This window comes from Ixodes scapularis, unplaced genomic scaffold (assembly GCF_016920785.2).
Source record: "Ixodes scapularis isolate PalLabHiFi unplaced genomic scaffold, ASM1692078v2 PGA_scaffold1__304_contigs__length_218370807, whole genome shotgun sequence".
Taxonomy (NCBI): domain Eukaryota; kingdom Metazoa; phylum Arthropoda; class Arachnida; order Ixodida; family Ixodidae; genus Ixodes; species Ixodes scapularis.
In genome coordinates, this window is record NW_024609846.1 from 63,987,500 (window position 1) to 64,008,974 (window position 21,475).

The window sequence follows — 21,475 nt, forward strand, 5'->3', positions numbered from 1 at the left end:
GTTGTAACGCGGTGACGACGCCAAGTAGCCGTGCTGATAACCCCCCAAGTAGCACAAAGCGGCCTCCAAAGCGGGGGCGGAAGGAAGTCTCATGTGGGCAACCCACGTGGGTCCCACGTCGGTGCTGTAACTCGGGCCCAAATCGGCCCGACTTCGACCGCCTACCGGGGTTCCCTCGCGGGACCCACAGCTGGCCACTTGGGCAGCCCACCTGGTCTTCCGTCGCGGGACCTACAGGCGGCCTACTTGGGCAGCACACATAAGTCCCCCTCGTGGGACATGCAGGGAGTCTATTTGGTCCCCTGCAGATCTTACCAGGACACTGCAAAGAGCCTGTACGTCGTGGCTTTTTTTGCAATGTCAAACTTATGAGTAACTCAGTGCTATTTGATTCGGAGAACCCACCCCCTTCCCCATCAGTGATCCGAGACGCGGGCACCAGTACGTGCCTCGAAAAAAAATACCACCCAATTTCTGAGCGGCTCGTGATTGGATCTGGCGGTCCATAGCTTTTGCCTTTAGTCCGTCGTAGGAAGAAAAGAAGTAGAGAAATAACAGTTGAATGCGACACTGTTTCAACGTATCTTGAGCAACACTTATGAACTTTATCAATATGTAATTTTTTTTAATAATCGGCGCATCACTGTAAAGGCTGCCTTTGCTTCAAATTTGTCACCATCCATTGGACAATATTTTTCATGTATTGTTCTTGCTGTACTGCTTTTTATGTAAATAGTTGCCAGCTCACTGGGATCCATTGTAGCTCAGAGCTTTTTTTTTTTGTATTGCAAGCTTCTTTTTCATCTCGTCCTTCCATTTTGTTACACTCCCATTATTTTTCATGTTTGAAATAATAGAATTGATAAATAAATTTTAAAAACTCTGTCTCCAGATAGTCCCGAAGGAACTCACAGAGACATTGCATGTGCAGCCCAAGTTGGGCATGCCCCGAGCCCCACTCCCTTGTACATCTCTGATCCTGTATAGCCGAAATGGGATCCATGGGGGCATTGCATGGGCAGCCCAAATTGGGCATGCACCGAGCCCCACTCTCTTATACAACTATTCTCCTGTATAGCCGAAATGGGACCCACGGAGCCATTCCATGGGTAGCCCAAGTTGGGCATGCCCCGAGCTCCACTCCCTTGTACATCTCTGATCCTGTATAGCCGAAATGGGATCCACGTGGGCATTGCATAGGCAGCCCAAGTTGGGTATGCCCACGCTGTGTCCCCGTGGCGACCACTCGGCCCCCTCATAACCGAAGTGGGACTCACGGGGGCATTGCACGGGCGGCCCAAGTTGATCATGCCCACGCCAGGCCACCGTGAAGCCCACAGTACAGCAATGTGAACTTGACCTCTGCACAACTGAAGTAGGACCCACTGGGGTTTTATATAGTCAACCCAGGTTGGGCATGCCCATGCTTTTTCACTAAGGAGCCCAGATCAATCCCAACTTGGCCCCTGCACAACCGAGGTGGAATCCATTGAGAGTTTACTTAGGCAGCCTAAGAGGGCATGCTCATGCTTTGTCACCCTGGAGCCTGCACAGTAGCTATCTTGGACCCGCAGAGCCGAGGTGGGACCCGAGGGGGGGGGGGGGGGGGGTTACGTGGGAAACCCGGTGTAGTGTCCACTGTAGTGGAATCTAGCTATAAATCTGGCTTGGTGTGGCAAATGGAACACTACACATGAAGGCTACCAACTAGCCAATAAACGCCAGTACGTTGTTGTTTTAATCCAAGGAAATCCTTCCCTTTTTCTACATCTCCCACATTACAATGGCGAGAAGGATGCGTTAGGACAACGCAAGAATCGCCCAACAGCAATCTTGAACCGCACGGACCCCTCCACACCCAACGACGGACATCTTGTTTGACGGGTTAGAGCACAGCACGCGCCCCACGTTTTCCCTCTTCAACGCGCGTGCCACTGACGCCAATAACGTCGGCACCGAGTGGTTGAAGTGGGTGAGACACTTCGAGAACTTCGTGGTGGCCTGCGGCATCACAAGCGACGCCCGTAAGACCACTTTGCTGCTACACTACATCGGGGAGGAAGTCCATGACACCTACTGCACGCACGCTCCCCGAACCTTCTGCGACCGCACCTGCGGCAACAGCGTCAACTCTCTCGAGCACCGCTGGCGAAAGCCCGCTCTACACCGCAGCACGCAAGAAGCTGGACGCCTACTTCGCTCCAAGGGTCTCCACAACCTTCGAGATCTACCGTTTCCGGCAAGCCAAGCAAGTAGAAGGAGATTCTCTTGACTCATTTTATGCCAAACTAGGACAGCTGGCGCGACACTGCGCCTTCGCCGATCCAGACACAGATATCAAAAATCAGATTCTGCTGTCTACAACATCTTCACGCCTTTGCCGCTATGCCATGCAGCATGACCTCGATTTGGAGCGAATCCTCAAACAGGGCAGGTTATTTGAAGAAGTGGAGCCCAACGTCACCTTGATGGAACAAGGTAGCCAGCACCAGCTCAACAAGAACACAGTGGCAGCAATAGCAGTGAACGCCAAGCCGTCTTCGCACCACCACCCGTCCAAGCGCCACCAGAAAACCCCATCAGAGTCTCGTAATAATTCACGTCGTCAACACCCGGATGCAACATGCTACAACTGTGGAGGATCGTGGCCGCACGACGGTGCTCGATCCAGCTGCCCAGCCAGAGGCAAGTCCTGCTGGTTATGCCAGAAGGTTGGCCACCTCTCCAAAGTATGTCGGTCGGCTCCAGTCACCGCCCGTGCTGTATGCAAGAACGCTGGGTCGGACAGTGACGAAAACACTTTCACAACCTACACTTCACGCGACATCTCGAGGTCACCGCGAGTGATCGCGGAGGATTAACGGCCACGCCAGTAAAATTCACCCTCGATACAGGAGCTACTGTGTCAACCGTGGGATCAAGCGACCTGACGAAACTCGGGCTCCGCCACAGCTTGGAGCAAACAGGTGTAAACCTTTTCGCATACGGTGCAACGTTCCCACTGCCAGCGCTTGGCAAAGTTTCCGTGACCATGAAACACAAAGTTCAGCAAGCCAAAGATGCAATCTTCGTTGTCAATGGTGACCATCCATCCCTTCTGCGTTTTTCTGCGGCATCACGTCTGTGTTTAGTCCACATCACCTACAACGTCGAAGACACCCTGACGGAAAACAATATTCAGCAACAGTACCCCCAGCTTTTCAGGAGAGTTGGATGCTTTCGAGACCAACAAATGCGCCTGCAATGTGGACGACAGTGTGCCACCAGTCGCACAATCACACCGTCGCATCCCTTTTGCCATGAGGAAACCATTAGAGGCCAAACTGACTAGACTGCTAGCACTGGACATCATTGAAAAAACAGAAGGGCCAACACCGTGGGTGTTTCCAGTTGTTCCAGTGCCCAAGCCACACGACCATGAAGCTTTGCGATGTGAGTAGACATGCGATGCGCCACCAAGGCGATCTGCCGCGAGCGGCACGTCACGCCAACAGTTGACGACATCCTCACAGCACTCAATGGAGCAGCAGTGTTTCCAAACTCGAGCTCAAGGAAGGGTACCACCAGCTTGAGTTGCACGAAGACTCCTGGCCAATCACAACTTTCTCGACACACGGCGGACTCTTCAGGTACAAACGTCTGAATTTCGGTATCACCTCAGCAGCAGAAGTATTTCAAGACACCATACGACAAGTCCTCGGCAGCATTCCCAACGTGCTTAACGTCAATGATGGTATCCTGGTTTACGGCGCGACCAAGGAAGACCACGACAAAGCCCTTGAGGCAGCGTTGGAACGTCTGAGTAAGGGTGGGCTCACGCTAAATCATAAGAAGTGTAGCTTTTTTCAAGGGCAGCATATTTTTTAACACGTTTTTTGGGTGTTGGAGTACAACCAGATCCGATGAAGGTGTCGGCTCTCCAGAAAGCTGCCCCACGAACAAATGCAAATAAAAGCCGGAGTCTCCTAGGGATGTTCAACTACTACGGACGTTTCCTCCCCAACCTCGCAAACCCGACTCAACCGTTGCGCCAGCTGACCATCAAAGGAACTCCATGGACTTGGACCAGCGTTGAACAAAGAGCATTTGACGAGCTCAAAGGCATGGTCTCTAACTCTACTACTCTAGCCTATTTCAACCCCGAGAAGAGCGCAGATCTCATTGTTGATGATGCACCACATGGACTCGGTGCAATTCTCGCCCAATCCTCCGCAACTGGAACTAGGGGGTTTCCTACAGAAGCCGAACCTTGACGGCTGTGGAAACGCGGTACTCTGAGATAGAACGAGAGATGTTGGCATGTGGTCTGGGCCGTCGAGTAATTCCAGAACTACTTGTTCCGCACCAACTTTTGAGTGCTCACCGACCACAAACCGCTCGTCAACATCCTGCCTAACCCAGGTTCTTCTCCGTCAACGAGGATCGAACGTCTGGCACTTCGACTTCAGCCATATATATACAGCTTCGATTTCGCACACACCAAGGGGTAAACTAATACCAGCGATTACTTGTCTAGACATCCACCACAGACCCCACCAGAAAAGAAAAACAGGCTTCGCGCTCTTGTAGAGATGCCAGAAGACTGTGGCCTGCATGATACGGCACAGCTTACCATGCACCATGACCCTGGAAAATGTCTTAAATGACACCAAGGCAGACCCCCAGCTGACCAAGGTGACCAGAGCCCCTTGCAACTGCCGCAACTCGACAAAAATGCCTGGACGGTTGAACTTCTCCGTTTACTTTCCCGAGCAATGAGTGAACTCAGCGTGTCCAGAGAAGGGCTGATCCTGCGAGGGACGCGGATTAGGATACCTGCCAACCTACGGGATAAGGCAGTCCATCTTGCACACCAGGGGCACCAAGGGATCGTCAAAACAAAACAACTACTGCGAAGCAAATTCTGGTTCCCTGGGGTAGGTAAGCTCGTGGACATTATTGTGAAGGGCTGCATTGCCTGCCAGGCGGCAACACCTGAACACCACCGCGATCCCCTGCCGGCGTCCAAACTACCGGAGTGTCCTTGGACTGAGTGGTCTCTAGACTTCGCTGGACCATTTCCTGATGGCAAGTACGCAATTATCCTCATCGACAACCACTCAAAACACCCAGCAGTAAACATCCTGCGGACACTTGCCGCATCAGTTGTCATCAGCAAACTACGTACCATTTTCGCACAGTTCGGCATTCCAACGGTGCTGAAGACTAACAATGGTCCTCCATTTCACAGCGGAGACTTCTCAAGATTTGCTGAAGAATTCGGATTCAAACACCACCGTGTCACGCCACTTTGGCCCGAGGCAAACGGTGAGGTAGAGAGATTTATGAGAACGCTCAACAAGCTAGCCTTGACTAGCAGAATCGGAGGCAAGCACTGGACGGACGAGTTACAATCCTTCTTGCTAGCCTACCGCTCCACCCCACATGGGTCTACAGGAATTTCACCGTTTGAGCTCGTGTTTAAGCGCACAGTGCGCAACCTACTTCCGGTAATCCCCGACCCAGACAACAGTAGCCCTACTCACATCAAGGCACAAGGAAACGACGAATCCAGGAAAAGATACAACAAAGAATTTGCTGATGCAAGGTGACACACTCAGTATCACAAGATTGTTCCTGGTAAACGTGTAATCTGCTGACAGGAGCGGCGTAACAAGTTCACTCCATTCTACGACCCCAAGCCCCACAGAGTCATTGAATTTCATGGATCTCGCGTCAAGGCCTCTTGCAATGGGAAAGTCATAACGCGAAACGTCGCCTTCTTCAAGGATGCGTCGCAAGTGATCATCACGCCTGGACGAGAAGAACTGGACATCGAAGACCCAGAGCCCCCTCCAGCCAACCCTGGCAATCGCATCTCTTTAGACCATCCCTCATCTTTGGGTCCATCTGCACCGCCAGCGACCCAACCAAACTGTGCCGAGCGCCGTTATCTGACAAGAGTTCGTCGTGCTCCTTGTCATCTTTCGGACTTTGCAGCGTAGAAATCTTTTCTTTTCTAACAAAAGGTTGGTGAGGAATTTTTTTTTTTTTTTTCACAGAAACATTCCAAGTTAACGAAATGCATCGGAGCAAACCAAATCTTTGAGTCTTATTTTTTCAGGGGGATAACTGGTGTAAAAGAGAACTCCACTGCCAGTCGGACATTTTTAGCATACTTTTAGTGTTGCAGTCTTGCCGAAACTATTTTCTCAAGGCGATAAATGTAGTGTCTACCGTAGTGTAATCTAGCCATAAATCTGGCTTGATCTGGCAACTGGAACACTCTGCAAAATGGCTCCTAACCAATGAATAAATACCAGTACGTTGTTGTTTTAATCCAAGGGAATCCTTTCCTTTTTCTGCACCTCCCACATTACACCCTGGTCGGCCATGCCCACGCTTTACCACAGTATAAACTACACCGCTGTTAAATTGGCTCCCGCTCAGCCGAGTGGGGACTCATGGGAGTTTTACATGGGCAGCCCATGTCTGGCACGCCCACGCTTAGCCGTTATGGAGCCCCCATCTTCATGAATTTTACCTCCGTAGAGCCTAGGTGGAGCCGACGGGAATTTTACACGGGTAGCCCACCTCTGGGACGCCCACGCTTAGCCGTTGTGGAATCAATTAGTAAACTTGGCCCTCGAAAAGCCCACGAGGGACCCACGGGTGATTTACATGGGCAGCCCATGTTGGCGTTTTGTGGAATTTCTATGGAAGACACGAACGAGCCAGTTCCGGACAGAATAAGAACACGTTGTTTATTCAGTTATCGTATTTGTCGGGTGTAATGGAAAGAAGTTAAAAAAGAGGGAAAGGAGGAAGTGGCTACAGAGCGTGCGCCGCGATAAAAGAGTGTGCGTCCCGATAACAAGTTCCGCGCGTGTACCGTGACATAGCAAACCGATCCATCTTCCTTTCTTTACAGGAATGAAAAGCAAAAAAAAAGTACAGCATATGGACAGCATAGTAACTCGACACTCGGTACGAGAATACGTGTTATGAGCCTTGAACAAAGTTCTCGCCATAGCCTGGCCGCTCTAGAGGTCTTCTGTAGCGTGTGAACCCCCTCGGCTCTGGTGCTGTCGTGGCCGCGCTGCCTGAGGGTCGTTGAAGTTGTTCCGGTGTCTCGTCGTTGAGTTTTCTTCATCTGACGGGTATTCTTCGGAAAGCCTGAACAGTTCTTTCGTTGCGAGCAGATGTTGGCGATTATGTCGTAGAACGTTCCCATTTTCTGTGGCGACCTGATAAGACCTGGGCCGCGTCCTCTTCACTATATTCGCCTTCATTTCCCATGTGTCACCCTTGATGCGGACCACTTGTCCTGCTCGCAAAGGTGGAAGATGAGTCCTCTTCGGCTGCGTCTGATGATGCTTTTCTACCACTGTGCGTGGTGTTTCGTTGAAGTCTGCTATTGGCATCCGGAGTTTTCGACCTTGAAGCAGCTCTCGTGCAAACTTGCCGTCTTCCAAAGGACTGGCCCTGTAACTGAGCAGTCCAAACCGGAACTCGTTTTTTTCTTCGGTCGTTATCTTAAGAATTCTGTTAACCTCCTGCACCCGCTTTTCCGCCAGTCAGGAACCCAGACATTCTTCTGGTCTGGTCAGAATATCAGGAACCCAAACATTCTTCAGATAGTTCAATCGGCCGCCACAGACCCTGTCAGAAACGGCAAATGCCGTGCTGCATTAAGTTTGAAGTGCACTGCATGTACCTAGGTACCTTCTCGTATGACTAACTGTAACTGTATCTCAGGTACATTTTTCAAGTAGCTTTTAAAACCCTGCTTGGCCTCAGCAAAGCCGAAAAATGAGACACATTGGGGTGTTACGTGGGTAGTCCAAGTTGGGCACGTCCCCGCATCGCCACCGTGGAGCCATCATACCGCATTTGGCCCCGCACAGCCAAGGTGGGACCCACTGCGGTCTCACGTGTGCAGCCCAAGTTGGGCATGGCCGCGCTTTGCCGCTGTGGAGTCCCTTTCTTCACAAAATTGGCCCATGCAGGCCCGAGGTGGGACCCACGGCGGTATTGCACAAGCAGCCCAAATCGGGCGTGCCCTCGCGTAGCCGAAGTGGGACCCACGAGGGTATTACATGGGCAGCCTACGTTGGGCATGCCCGCGCTGCGCCCACGTGGGGCCAACCTGGGTTTTGCAGCGGCTGCCCGATCCATTGACCACGCGGGCCCTACATAGGCCCCATTACTTGCGTTACATGGGTAGCCCAGCACCCTAGCACTTTTGGCTGTATTGGACCAATTAACGTCACCTGTGACGTAATTGGTTCAGCCCCCGTGGTGCATCGTGCTGTTCGATTCCTCATCTTCGAGGGCTCGATAGAATCAGTCTTTTGGAAGGAAAAATATATTTATCCGTTATAAACACAAGCGTGTGATAATTATCAGCAGATAGAGTTGACCATATTTTACTTATATCTCAACGTGAGACCATCATCATCGAAATGATGATGGTCATCATTTAAAATGTTTTCTATGCACTCAACATCCACCCATGAGTATGCCTACATAATATTTCATCTAAGTAATTATATTTTCTAGAAAATAAAATTTTGAGTTTACGCGTAAACCTCCGAGGCGTTGGCATGCCGCTTTAGTGGCAACAACAAGCAGGGTCGCTCATAACGTCAAGTGTTGTATACGAGAGCACACGGCGCTCCCTCCTCCACGGCAGTGCGCGGACACAGGCGCATGGCGCGCTCTTCTTCCTTGTATTTCCTGGCATATATAATATTGCCCCATTTCATGGATGTTCACTGACAACATAACTTTGAACGTAACATTGGCGACAAGGAGCTAGATCCGAACTTGCGAAGCCTGACGTCTACGATGAGACAGCGGGCCACAAGTCACGACAACGGAGCGGTCAATCGAAGTCTTCATGGGCAAGTGCTGATCTTCCTGGAGCGAATGGCTGAGCTTCTACTTTGTGGCCAACTCGATCATCGATCAGGTGAAGAAACGAGCACCTTTGCTTTACTTTTGCGTGGCGCTGGGACGTTCGAGACCGTTCGTGCTCTACTTTCACTAAAGACACCAGGAGATGTCAGTTTTGAAGAACTGGTCTCAACCCTGAGAACCCAGTTCGATCCTTGACCGTCTGACCTCTACAGTCGCTACAAATTCCAGCGTCGAGATAAACAGCAAGGCGAGTCGATTAGCAGCTACGTCGCGGCACTAAAGATACTTGTAGCAGACTGCAATTTTGGAATAGTGACAACAGCGACCACGGCTGCCGTATCGACAACGCGTTTTATTTAAACTTGAGGAAAAAAAGCGAGAAGGGAGGAACAAACACAAACTTCCAGCTGGCAGCAACCCTCTTACTTTCTTACTTTCTTTCTTTCTTTCTTTCTTTTTTTGCTCTTTCTTTCTTTATTTCTTCCTTTCTTTCTCTCTTGCTTTCTTCGTTCTTTCTTTCTTTCTTTCTTTATTATTCCGTTGTTATTCTATTTAAATACACAATCTTTGGTTAAACCCATAGCCGTGAAGGCTAGTCGCGGGTCCAACATTAGAAAAAACCATTACAATGTGACAGCTATACAAAACAAATGTACGCACACGTAAAGGTATACACGAAACAATATACATGCTAATTTCAAAGTAAAGACAGGACATATGAAATTGAACTTATTCATTGGCTCTCAAATTAATTAGATACTTCTTTAAGCATGGAAAAAGGTAGGGTTTACATTTTATGTCGGTAGGGATATCATTCGATACTAGGGCACCGTTGAATTCCTCCTAAAGAAACCTTTCTACAAAATGGCAAACTAAACAGATTATTTGTTGCAGCTCTCGTATTACGTAACTGTAATTTAAATACATGTAACGGAAGTGGGTCGTTGGTTGTTATTATTTTAAAGACTGTTTCAGCTATTTTTAATTTGTATAGGAAGTCTAGTCGCAGCCCGCCAACTCATTTAAATAGAGGACTACTTGGTTCAGTATACCTAGGGTAAGTGATGAGTCTCAAAGCCCTTTACTGTAATCGACTGAGTGACTCTAAATACGTGGTATATGCTCCGCCCCAAGACTTTATACAGTAGCTCAAGTGACGACGTACAAATGAAAAGTATAGAATGCCCAGTATAGACGAATTAAGGAACTCCCGAGCCTTTAGCAGTGTGTAGCAACCGTGTGCAAGTTATGTACATGTGTTTTTAATTTGATTATTTCAGTGCGTATCGGTTTCAAGCAAGACACCTAAATATTTGTAACTGGAAACATGCAGCAACGGCGCGTTATCTAAGTATATAGCTAGTTCTTCAGAATTTGTTTGCTTTCTCCTGGAGGGAAACACAGTGTAATTAGATTTTTTTTAATTTTAACTGTGAGTTGGTTACTAGTTAACTGCGTTAAGACCCTAGTAAGTTATTCATTTACTTTACCTTGTAGTTCACTTAATGTGCCCCCTAAATAACTAATGCTGTATTATCAGCATACATGAGTACTTCAGAGTGACATAAAACAGAAGGAAACTCATTGATGGAAAAAGAAAAGAATAGGAGGAGGAGGGTCTCAACCTTTCTCAGTCGAAAATAATAAATTCAGAGAGTTTCCCCCTTTCAGGCTGCTCGCTGGCCCGCAAGCTATTAGTGTCTATGTGAGATAAATTTGTGCGGCAAACGTAATCGAAATCAAACCGGCATTTTTATTTGTCATGAATCCTAACCGAAAGCAGAACCATTTAAAACTAACCGGAAACTCATATCGAATTAGGTTATGTGCGTATATTTAAAAAAAAATATATTAAAACCTCAAGGCTGAATTTTCTTTTTCTTAATATAAGCATGCGTACAACGCGCAAGGCGTCGCCGAGGAGTAGTTTGCTATAAATTGAAGTAGAGGATGAATGTTCACTGCAAGTTTAATCGGCAATTCAGTTTCAGTGAGCACACAATTCACACGAAAGGCCCTATTGCGCTGTGCTCGCCGATCGTTTCATTTAAAGTCTTTAACTTCAAGTATACCTTGTAAGTTATTACTTATAATCCCCAGATGTTTAACAAACTTCGTCCTCCCAATTACCAACATTTTCGACATAAAGAATGACAGAGTAATGTAAATGTAATCTAGGTAATGCCCCTGTGGGCCTTTGGAGGTAAATAAATAAATAAAATATTCTTCTTACACGTCTAACGGATGATATACTAAGCCACTCAACATCGATCTGAAAAAAAAAGAAAATAATAACGGCCTCAAATTAAACTGAAAATCAATCAAATTTAACAGATCTTTTCACAATTTTTATTGTTTCTTTTGAAAGACGACAAAAATGTTTAATATTTTTATACGCTCTTCACTTTAAATACATCGCGTCCGTGCAATTCACACGACGTACCTTGAGTATGAAACTGGTGTAATAGATAGGGCTATTTTGTGAGACTACAAGAACTTGGAAAAGATAGGAGGACCAGGTCAGGAAAGCAAGTGCCGCTTAACCAACCAGGGACGGCGTTCGTTACCTGCTGTGGCAGGCGCCGGTGGCTTGCTCCACACCGGGCTCCGTTTTACAACAGACTGACAAACGCCAGATGCTACGTGCCCTATGTGAGCCATTAACAGCACCTGTGTGAGACGCAAGACAACACGCAGCAGGGCGGGAACTTGAATGAGGCGCTCACTTTCTGCTTATGTACCTAAGCGGTGTGTGTCTTGCACTGTGATTTTGGGATCACTGACAAATCCTGGCAATGAAGACAAACAAAAAATCATCAGTGCTCGAGTGCATCAGTGCACTCTGCTCGGAGCACGCGGAAACAGAGCTCGCCCCGCAGGACCCCGGAGCTGTGTCCAAACCCTACCCCTGCCCGTGTTTCGATCTGGAAGAGCATCGTACTGGTGTGCGTTGTGCAGCTGCCTCATGCAAGTTGCAAATCCTGGGCTTGGAGTCATCTCCATTTGTCAAATATGATATCTACAGCGCAAATCAGTGTCGCCATACTCGAAAGGCACACCGACCTTACACAGTCTTAGCACAAAACCCTAAATAGTGTTTTTTTTTCTTTAGTGAGGTGTAATCCGTTCCTTGTTTTGATGCTTTGGCTGGATCCTGTAGGGAAATAGCTCTAGATACTAGCTAAGCTTATGCGCGCGCTTTAGGCACCCTGAGCACTCTACTAGCTCTGTCCAGAGGCTCTATGTAGTATAGACCTTTCCAATGTTTACAAAATCACAGTCCAGTGTGCGATCTTCACAGCCCAGCACGTGCGTGTTTGACGCTTAGGAAAGCGAGCAAAGCACGCGCCATACGCACGAACGCTCAAAATGGCACCTGCCACACGCTCTTTTTTCGAAAAGTCTATACTGCGAACGAAAGGGCGCGTGAACATCGTCTAGCGGTTCGTAACAAGGCGGGGGGACACCCTGCAGTACATTTTATGCGATTTTGGTGTTATTCAATGTTATAATTAACAAAATTTATTAAAAGCGAAAATAGCAAGACTGAGAGGGAAATAGTTGAAGCTTATCTTATAAAGCCATCGGGTTACAACTGCGTCAGCACGCCTTTGACTTGACTGAACAACGAAGAAGTTTCTTTCTAGATGATTTTGTGTAATCACGTTGCACTGATACGAATCCTTGTCATCTGTTGTTTGTGCATATGGGTTGTTTTTATCAGATGTGGTTGGCGTCATGGGAAAGAGTGTTTACGCATGTGTGCTGGGTTGTTTGCCTTGATTAAATCAGTTGAAAGTTAGCGCCAGTCCGTGTTTTATGTGTCTCATCTTCGTCCGTTTTTTTTTTTTTTTTATTTGCGCTTTTTAATTTTTTAAATTACAGTGCATATGTGTTTTGACAACTTGAATTCTTTAATTATAAGTCATATCAATTGCACCTCGCCGTGATTTTATATGCAGTGGAACGCTTTTAATTCTAGGGTGACTGGAGCAATGCTGCCAGTTGAGGTATTTTGCAGCTCTAATTATCTATTTTTGAGAACAAACAGCTACTATAAATTTCTCCTAACTACAAGTACATAAATTCGCTTTTTTTTTTATCTTACTTCAAATTCAACTAGTTTTGCCTATTCTAGGTTCTATCTGGTGAATTTTCCGTTGGTAGTTTGTCACTCGTGACTCGTAATAAACCGAGTATGCTGCAATTAGAACATGTTCAACCATACAAAATGCAGCATTTGCTTGCTTGCCGCGAAATTTGCGAGGAGGCAACGGCGTTGAAACCGTTGAAGAAAAAGTGCCAAAATAAAAAATAGAATCAAGGAAAGGCAGTTTCGTGCGAGGATTCGTTGCGTGCCCGCGGGCTTGCGGCCATCATGCTGGCGAGTCCACGGGTGAATAGTCCGACGCTCAGTGGCCGGATCCATTCATCAACTGCCTTTTTTTAACTACTAGCCCCACCCCTTGGGATATGGCAAGGAGCACGAGTGGGAGCGTGATTACGGGAAGAAAGGATGATGTATGACTCGTCCGTCCAGCACGTAGGTTCCATCCTGCTGTCAGATTAGAGGTAAACGGCGGGGTCTATGCCACCTGCGGTGAATCAGGAACTCATTGATAATGGCACAAAACGAGTGCTTAGGTCACCGTTGACGTCCTCTCTGTCAGTGCTTTATAAATCAACCCGCGTAACTATTAGATGCTTCAATATGCACAAATGAATGCTTAAAACACTTGGCTACTTTTAAACCTTTTACTGATAGTCGAGCTATTTTTTATCTATTCGGGCGTCGCCTTTTACTTATCTTCTCCCTTCAAAATTTGGCCTTAGTGGGCTGGAGTGGTTTTCGATGAGGCTCAGCGAATTTCTAATTCGTTTATTTTAACTAATTAAAAAGGCAATTAAGGTATCTCACTGAATTAGTCGGCGTATAGTCGCTATCAACCCGCAGTATTATATCCCCATTACAGCATAACTACATAAACCAAATTCGTGCAGCTTTCACTGTGTTTCTTTTCGTCTGTCAAGCCTAAAAAATACAGACCGTAACCATAACCTTGAAGTATTATTAGAGAGTTTTAGTATTGCTTACAGAAGCAAACGCAAACACTTTGCGTTTGCGTTAGCGTTGCGTGCTCCACACTCCGCGCACTCCATACGCGTGCCACCCAATCAGCTATGCGTTCGTACGCTCGCTATACAAGTTTGCGTGCTTACGGAACAGCGCGAGACTCGCATTGGCTGACCGAATACCTGCCTTTAATTGCTCGGGGCAGTTTGCATGGCCACATCTAGAAATCTACAAGGCGACACGTCTGCTTGGATGTACATTTACTTTCCACTGTACAAAGATCCCCTGTTTGGCGTGCTCCCGATGCGAAGAATCCCGCTGAGAGCTTATCTTCCGTGGTGCGCACTGCAGATGCGAGCGTCTTTACGCTATTCTAGGACTCCCTATTATTTTCGGCTTGAGTCCCTACTTTGAACGATTCTACTGAATCTCAACCAAACCCTAAAAAGGATACCTTAACGAAACTTGAAATTTACACGTCGTGTTCAAAAATAGTAGATATATGATCCACAATATTCGTAAAGGACAATCGCTCGTTCGTGTTTTGAGCCTGACGGCTGTATTTTCCTTTTAAACGGCCCACCTTGGAAAGCGCTCGGAGAGCAGCCGTCGGAGAGCACGTGACATCCGGGGCAATCGTGACGTAGCTTGTCTCGAGACCAGCAAAGCTGCGGCGAGACTGACGTAGTTAGGATGTCCTAGCCGTTTCAGCCACCGAAACTGCCGCAAAACGCCAGCAATCGGTCCACTGCAACTAACCACAAAGCTACTTTTGTACGAATTTTGAGTGACGGGTTGTCACGGTCCGGTGCGGAGCGAGAGGGGAAGCGCCCTCGCCGCAGACCGCAACGGGGGTTCGGACGCCCGCTATCCCACAGTACGTGGGCTCCAGGGACGGGGGGACAAAGACAAGGCACGTGAATAACAGAGCACTAGAAACATTTAATAAAAGGCTATAGTAAGGTGGTGAGAAAAGTAAAAGGATAACGCAGACACAGTCTCAATCAGGCGGAAGCACACAAGGGATACTTAATGGGTATGGGCAAGACAGAAAATACACAACAAGAAGAATAAAAACGATACGGCACTTTGACGCAATCCTGCACGACGAGGCTCGCAGAGGCGTGGGAGCACCTGAAGTCTGTCGCTTGCAATGGGTTCCCGTGGTTGCGGTGCGCCAGAGGTGGTGGTCGTTGGCTTTAGTCGCTGTCGCATCACGGACGGTCGACGCACTGGGGCAGTCCGGCAGAGGAAGGCCGCACAGGGTAGGAGCACAGACGTAGCTGACGTACAGTGTCCAGACGGGCCTTCCCCTTTACCGCGGGGCCCGAGGCTGCGCCCGGAACCGACAGGAAGAGCGGGTTGCGCGCTCGAACCTCCCAAGTCGACTGCCGCGCCGTTTCCCAGTTTCAACCGAACGGCGCTCTTCCCTAATAAAGTAAACAAAACACACCCGCTTTACAATCGCAATACCTCACAAAAAAAAAAAAAAAAAATGTCCATCACAGTGGCTAAGACACTCGTTGCCCCCAGCTCCAAAGTCAATACCAAAAACGCTCAACTGGGGCATCTGGCAAACTCATTACCGAGTTGCACGAAGTGGTACCGCGCCCAAGCATCGGGCAAAAGCGTCCCCCGAACGGGAGTCGAAGAGGCCATAAACAAGTCAAGTAAGGGTCCCAGTCGGGACCGGCGAGGTGCTAACTAGCGCCAACCAGGGAGTGTCACACCACCCGCGGTGACCACATGGCCCCGCAGGCAGCCGACGGGGCGCCCTTTACAATACGGGTGGCCCGGCGGGACTAGGTCGGTTTTTGTGACACGGGTTAATCTTCTATAATATTGTAGGGGGACAATAGCGATGTCTGGGACCCACAAGAGAGAGTCCAGTTGAAGAGAGAATTCCTCCTACCCCTCTTCTCTCGTGGTACACTGAGAGCTTGCGGGATGACGTCACGTTCAAAGCATGTATAGTTCTAGGCGAGAGAGGCATCGCCACTACCTGTCAAGGTTCCTAGACGGGCATTACAAACTAGGCTTCAGCAACATCCACCACGTGCTCTTTGCTAATCGTTTAATTTGCTATAAAATTTCTTTTTGTGTCTTTTCAACAAGAGATCGGTGTACTTGATGTGATACTGCTCCCTTTAACCTCAAAAGACCAAGAAATAAGTGCCGAAATTTCGTTGTAATTTCCCTTCAAGAAGTTTGTTTTTTCTCATGTCTACTGGCAGTGAGAATGGCAGTGGCATTGTGCAGCACTACAGGGCATCCGACGACGCCTGAGGAAAAAGACTGCCCCAAGAGCCATGGTGTTGACTCCTGCTGGCACGTTGCCATACTGGCAGGTTGTGTTGCTTTCCTTTCTTCAGCGCCACAGTCGGCGTCGGGTTTTTTTTACGTGGGCTTCATGGAAGAATTTGGCGTCAACCGCGAATCTGCATCGTGGCCCAGCAATGGAATAGCGGCACTGGCTCACTTATCAGGTATGTGAAACAGGGTTTCTACATTGTTCCGGTGTAACGACACCGCGACCTCACGACAGCATCAGCAACGCATTTCACAATGCCGTGCGTAACCAGAATCGGGCTCGCATACCGTAATTTATTCTAAAAATCTAATTTACATTCCCAGGTAACTTCAGAGAGACGAAGCTTGTGAAAAAATAGTCAAAATGCAAGCGAGCTGGCGCGTACTATTCATGATGTTTAAACACTGAGACTTTGAAGGACTCTTGAAAACGAAAAAATAATCGATACAAGAAAAGTTAATATACAGGGTCTCATCCTCAACTACAAAATTCATTTCATGCTAAGCTTTTATACTACCCTCCCAAGGTAGTTGACGTTTTGTTTCTTCTCATTTTTTTAATGGTGTGAAAAGTGTTGTTTTCGTGCTTTTGGGGTATCTGTTACCTGTTTTATTTTCTCTCTTTTCTGTGTGCAACGTATGTATCCTTTTGACTTTGGACTCTAAGTCGGAGATATGTTCAATAGGAAGTCAACACAAAGTTTGCTGCCTTTCGACAGAAAGCGGTTTACAATAACCTTTTTATGTATCAGGAAGAACAGATAACTCGCACAAAATCAAACCACACCCCTGTCTCACTGATACCCCCCCCCCCCCCCCCTTTTTCGCGTATTCTTTTTTTCCAAAAACCGTGGAAGAGTGGACTAGGTGGCCGATAGATGCGCAAAATGCAAACATTAACGCTACAGTGTTAAATGGTAGCTGCAAAGAAAAAAAAGTGTATTTTTAAACAGCCTAATTGGGACAAGCATGGCACAAAACAATTTTTCCGCCAAAGACAAATGTTTTTCACAGCAATATTTCTTGCGCGAGACTGATTTTACTTTGCGGCTATTTCGTCCGTTTTAAATCGCGCGCCACAAAGTTGGTATTAGACGTCGCGGAGTGACGTATAAGAGCCACGCCGCGCGCGTCGAAAGAGCGGGAGTTTCAAATGTGGAGAAGTTGTGACCCCGACTAAATTACGTCCTGTGGCTTAAATATTGCTAGAAAAAGTTTGTTTTTTCGCGGAATATTGGTTGAGTGACATGCTTGTCCCAATTAGGCTGTTTAAAAATCACTTTTTTTTCTTTACAGTTACCCTTTAAGGAACTCGTGGCGCGCCGTACTCGGTAACGTCTAGAAACGCAGGCGTGACGCAAAATCCTGATTGGTCGAGAGGGCTATGACGTCACATCCACACGACCTAGGCTCGTCTCTCTGGAGGCGCGTACAGTTTCCATCCATCGCGGTGGAGCGGAACGTTTCCGTCCGTCGCCGAGTCCGCCCAGTGGCGCTACTATCCTGCGGTCATTAGAGTTCCTGTATAGGTTTCCTACGGGAGCAAGAGTTGCGCGTCTGTTTTCCACGTGCCGCCGCGCCACTAATCACCGAGATCTGATCACGTGAGAAGCGGGATCAAATGCCAAGCAGGAAAGTCGACGTTGCACGTGTCCCAGCGTACGTTCCCCTCCTTTTGAGCCCGCCACGCGCCTCGAACGCGCGACGCCGCTATTTGCCGAATTCAGTCATGTGAGAAGTAGGATCAACATGCCATGCAGGAAAGACGGCGCTACGGGGATGAACGCGCAACTCTGGCTTCCAGGAGCAGCTAGGCCGCCGGGAGAGAACACGTGCGCGATGAATGCGGTGCTGTCTACCAGTGCCGGGCGCTCCAAGGAGTTGTCGTCTTCTACGAATGCGGATGCAACATCTACGTCTGCTCGTTCTCGGCGACGGGGATTGAACCCGAGAAGGCGGAGGCGAAGGCTAGGCGCGTGCAGACGCGATGCGCCACAAGCTGGCTCAGGATTTTTTAGATGTTCTCTGGAGCTCAGTGGTGTTTTTCATATTATATTACAGTCTTCATAGAATTATAGGGCAACTTTGTGTTACATGTAGCCCTCAAAGACATATGATGTAACCCAACCCCTCACATAATGCCTCACGGAAATGCAGGTTTTTCAGTAAATAAAAAAACTGCATAGGTGCAAATCAGGTTATGCGTATTACTCAACTATAAAAACTCTTTTAAATTTCTGAGGAGACAACGAAATACTTGTCGAGTGAGAGAATTCAAATGCGTGCCTAACGAGTGCGCTCAAATTATTGGGTGTTGAGTTCTTAATGATAAAACTTATTTACATCTCTAATCAGCAAATTCGAAATATAATTTAATAGAATGGATATTGAGTTTTTATTATCAAACTCATTAGATGTTGAGTTCATATTGAGTTGCAATTGACTCTATAACAATGCATCAGAATCTCAATTGAAACTCAATCATAATTGTTGTAAGGGTGCGTTCCTGGGTGTGCCCAAGTCGAGCGCACTTCAGAGCTTCTAGACAATTTCATAGAATAACTTCATACTCGCCTCGGTTACCTTGTACTTTTCGCTGAAAATCTGAAAAGAATGCGACGTCATCATTTTATACCAACGTTATTATATCACCTCAGTTGTGGCACTCCAGCGGAGAGAATTGACATCACCTTCTCCCTCAAACGTGCCACCCGTCATTTGACGCACCATCTAAGCTCTAGAATTATAGATGGTGTTTAAAATTACGGGTGATTCAATGACGTTTTTAAACTGCGGTCTTCGGAGCCACTACGCGAAGCGCCATCAAAACGCATGTGTTTCGACACCTGTGTAACTGTAGCTACCATTATGTATGATGACAGCCGTCTACAGAGAGGAAGAGGGGGAGTAAACTTTTATTGACTGAAAACGAGTGTTCTCGTCTAAGTGGGGCCCTTAGTCCAGGGCTCCAGTGCCCTTGCCGCAGCCTTCGCCCTTTGTACAAGCATTTGCTGGTCATCGGGGAGGGGCTGAACAGCGCAGCTTCCCCGGTCTCGTAGGAAAGGGAAGGGGAAGGGGGATCGAGCGGTTGGAGAGACACGCCCATCTGACGTGGTAAAGGGATGGATACTCGCTGCAATGTGGACAAGTGTCTGGATATTTGTGTGGATAGAATCTATGCAGGAGTGCCAAATGTTTGAATGTTGTCATCTGTATCGGACGCCAGGTCGAGGCCCCCTCGCGGGATAGAGAGTGATGAGGTGGTGGATACTTGAAACACTGGCCGCGTTGAAACGCCAGGACTTTGGGGAAGGTGATTGCGAGAGGCGAGAAATCTTCAGTGAATTGTTCCGTGTCCGCTTAGGGTGCCCGAATGGCGCCAGCTCGGGAGGCGCCGTGGGCGTGCCGAATGCCTTCGATGAATTCGTGACCTGGGGTCCAGACCAGAGCCACCTTGGGGAGGGCGAAGCCTTTCATTTGGAGAGCATGAAAGGCTTGGGATGAGATGCGACCAGCTCTCAAACGTCGAATGGCCGTCTGGGAGTCAGTAAGAACGTCCCTCCGTCAAGCATTTCCGTTACGTCGGTTCCATGAAATGACTGTGAGGCTACGTTCACAAATTTGCGATCTTTGACCGTGCCAAGGGTGTCAGGCGTGCTATGACGTCTTGTAGCCACTGATACGCTCGTATGTAGTTCAAGAACAGTTCACCTACATATGGATGTTTATATATTTCATTCATAATTATTGTACTGTGGGCGCGAAATCGTACCAGCAATCTTAAAACCGATTACTTCTCTTGAATTGTGCGTTAATTTGATCTCGCAATCAGTGTAAATAGCTTCAGTCTCTTTGCCCACAGGTTGGGAGTATTTCAGGTCTAGCCCACGAATGACGTCAGTGCGGCAGCAGTTACAGGAGATCACAGCACACTCGGCACACTGCACATTGAAATTCAAATGGTTGGACCTGCCTTTATTAGCTAAGCTCTCCTGCGCGCAGAGTCGCGTTACAGTATAGACCTTTTCATCCTCCTCCGCATGAGCGCTGCCTTATTGAAATCACGTGACGCGGCAGTCACTTTCCCTACCGCGCCTTGGCGGATGCGTTGTATTCGTGTTTTTCGACGCGTTTCACCGCGCTTTCTTGCCTTACTTCAGAAACTGTAGTCCGTTACGTCTACTTGACGACTAAGACATCACGAGGGTTTAAAGGTTTTTATGACAACTGAGGTTTGTTCACTAATAATGGAGGAACATTCTCAGTAAGAAGCGCGTATATTTATATCGGGCATTTAGGATAGGAAGGCGTCAAGAATAGTGAGCGCAAGGAGAATATATCTGCATTTCCTGAAAGTATCGTTTTTTGTATTCATAATTTATCGAAAACAGTTTCTGTTCATTATGTGAGTAAACTCGCAGAGCATATAGACAACGAACGTTTAACTTGTATTTTATCTGAGGCTAGGAATAATGGTACGTCAACATTAGGTGATTTGTTTGTTCATCACACACCTACATGTGTAAGGTTCTCAATCTTTTTTTGCGACGTCAACATTCGGTTGGTCGGTTTATTATATATTGTGCTCTCTCCCATATCGACAGTCATTTAAGTGATTTATTGATTATATTCAGATAACCAGTCCCATCCACATAATTTATTTTAACACAAAGGTTGGGACTTCCCGTGTAAGAAACTGCCACAGACACTTAACAGTAGCGAGTTTTAGAATGCGTGCACAAAGAAATAACGTCGTTTCTATTTGCAAATCCAAAACGCGGTTTCTGTTCGCCGCATGCGCTATAATAACGACGCTTTTCTTTTTTCGTACGCTGTTTAGCTTTTGCCAGTATCTGAAATCCGCAATATTTAACGCCGAAAAAAAAAATCTGCATAACAATCACTTGAGTTTAGAATTGCCGATAGCGAATAGAGGTTTACCTTTGGTAGCTGGTGGCGCCGAGATTTACAAAGCGAATCTGTTCAAACCAATAGATATTTGTTCACACAGCTCCGTGAAGTGGTGCCTAGCGCTAGAATTCGGCCAAACTTTCCGAGGTATTTCTCCTCCTGCGCCCTCTAATTTTATTTGGCCAATTTTACGGAAGACAAATGCCAGATTTAATTTGACGGGCCTGTCACTTATATCATATTTTGACTAAGCAAAGGTTCATATGACAATAATTTATT

At 47.5% G+C, this 21,475-nt stretch overlaps 1 pseudogene; it reads right to left on the minus strand.

Moving 5' to 3' along the window:
• Nucleotides 1–4,412: 4,412 nt before the first annotated feature.
• LOC115321009 lies at nucleotides 4,413–5,188 on the minus strand (annotated as a pseudogene).
• Between the last annotated feature and the right edge of the window lie 16,287 nt (nucleotides 5,189–21,475).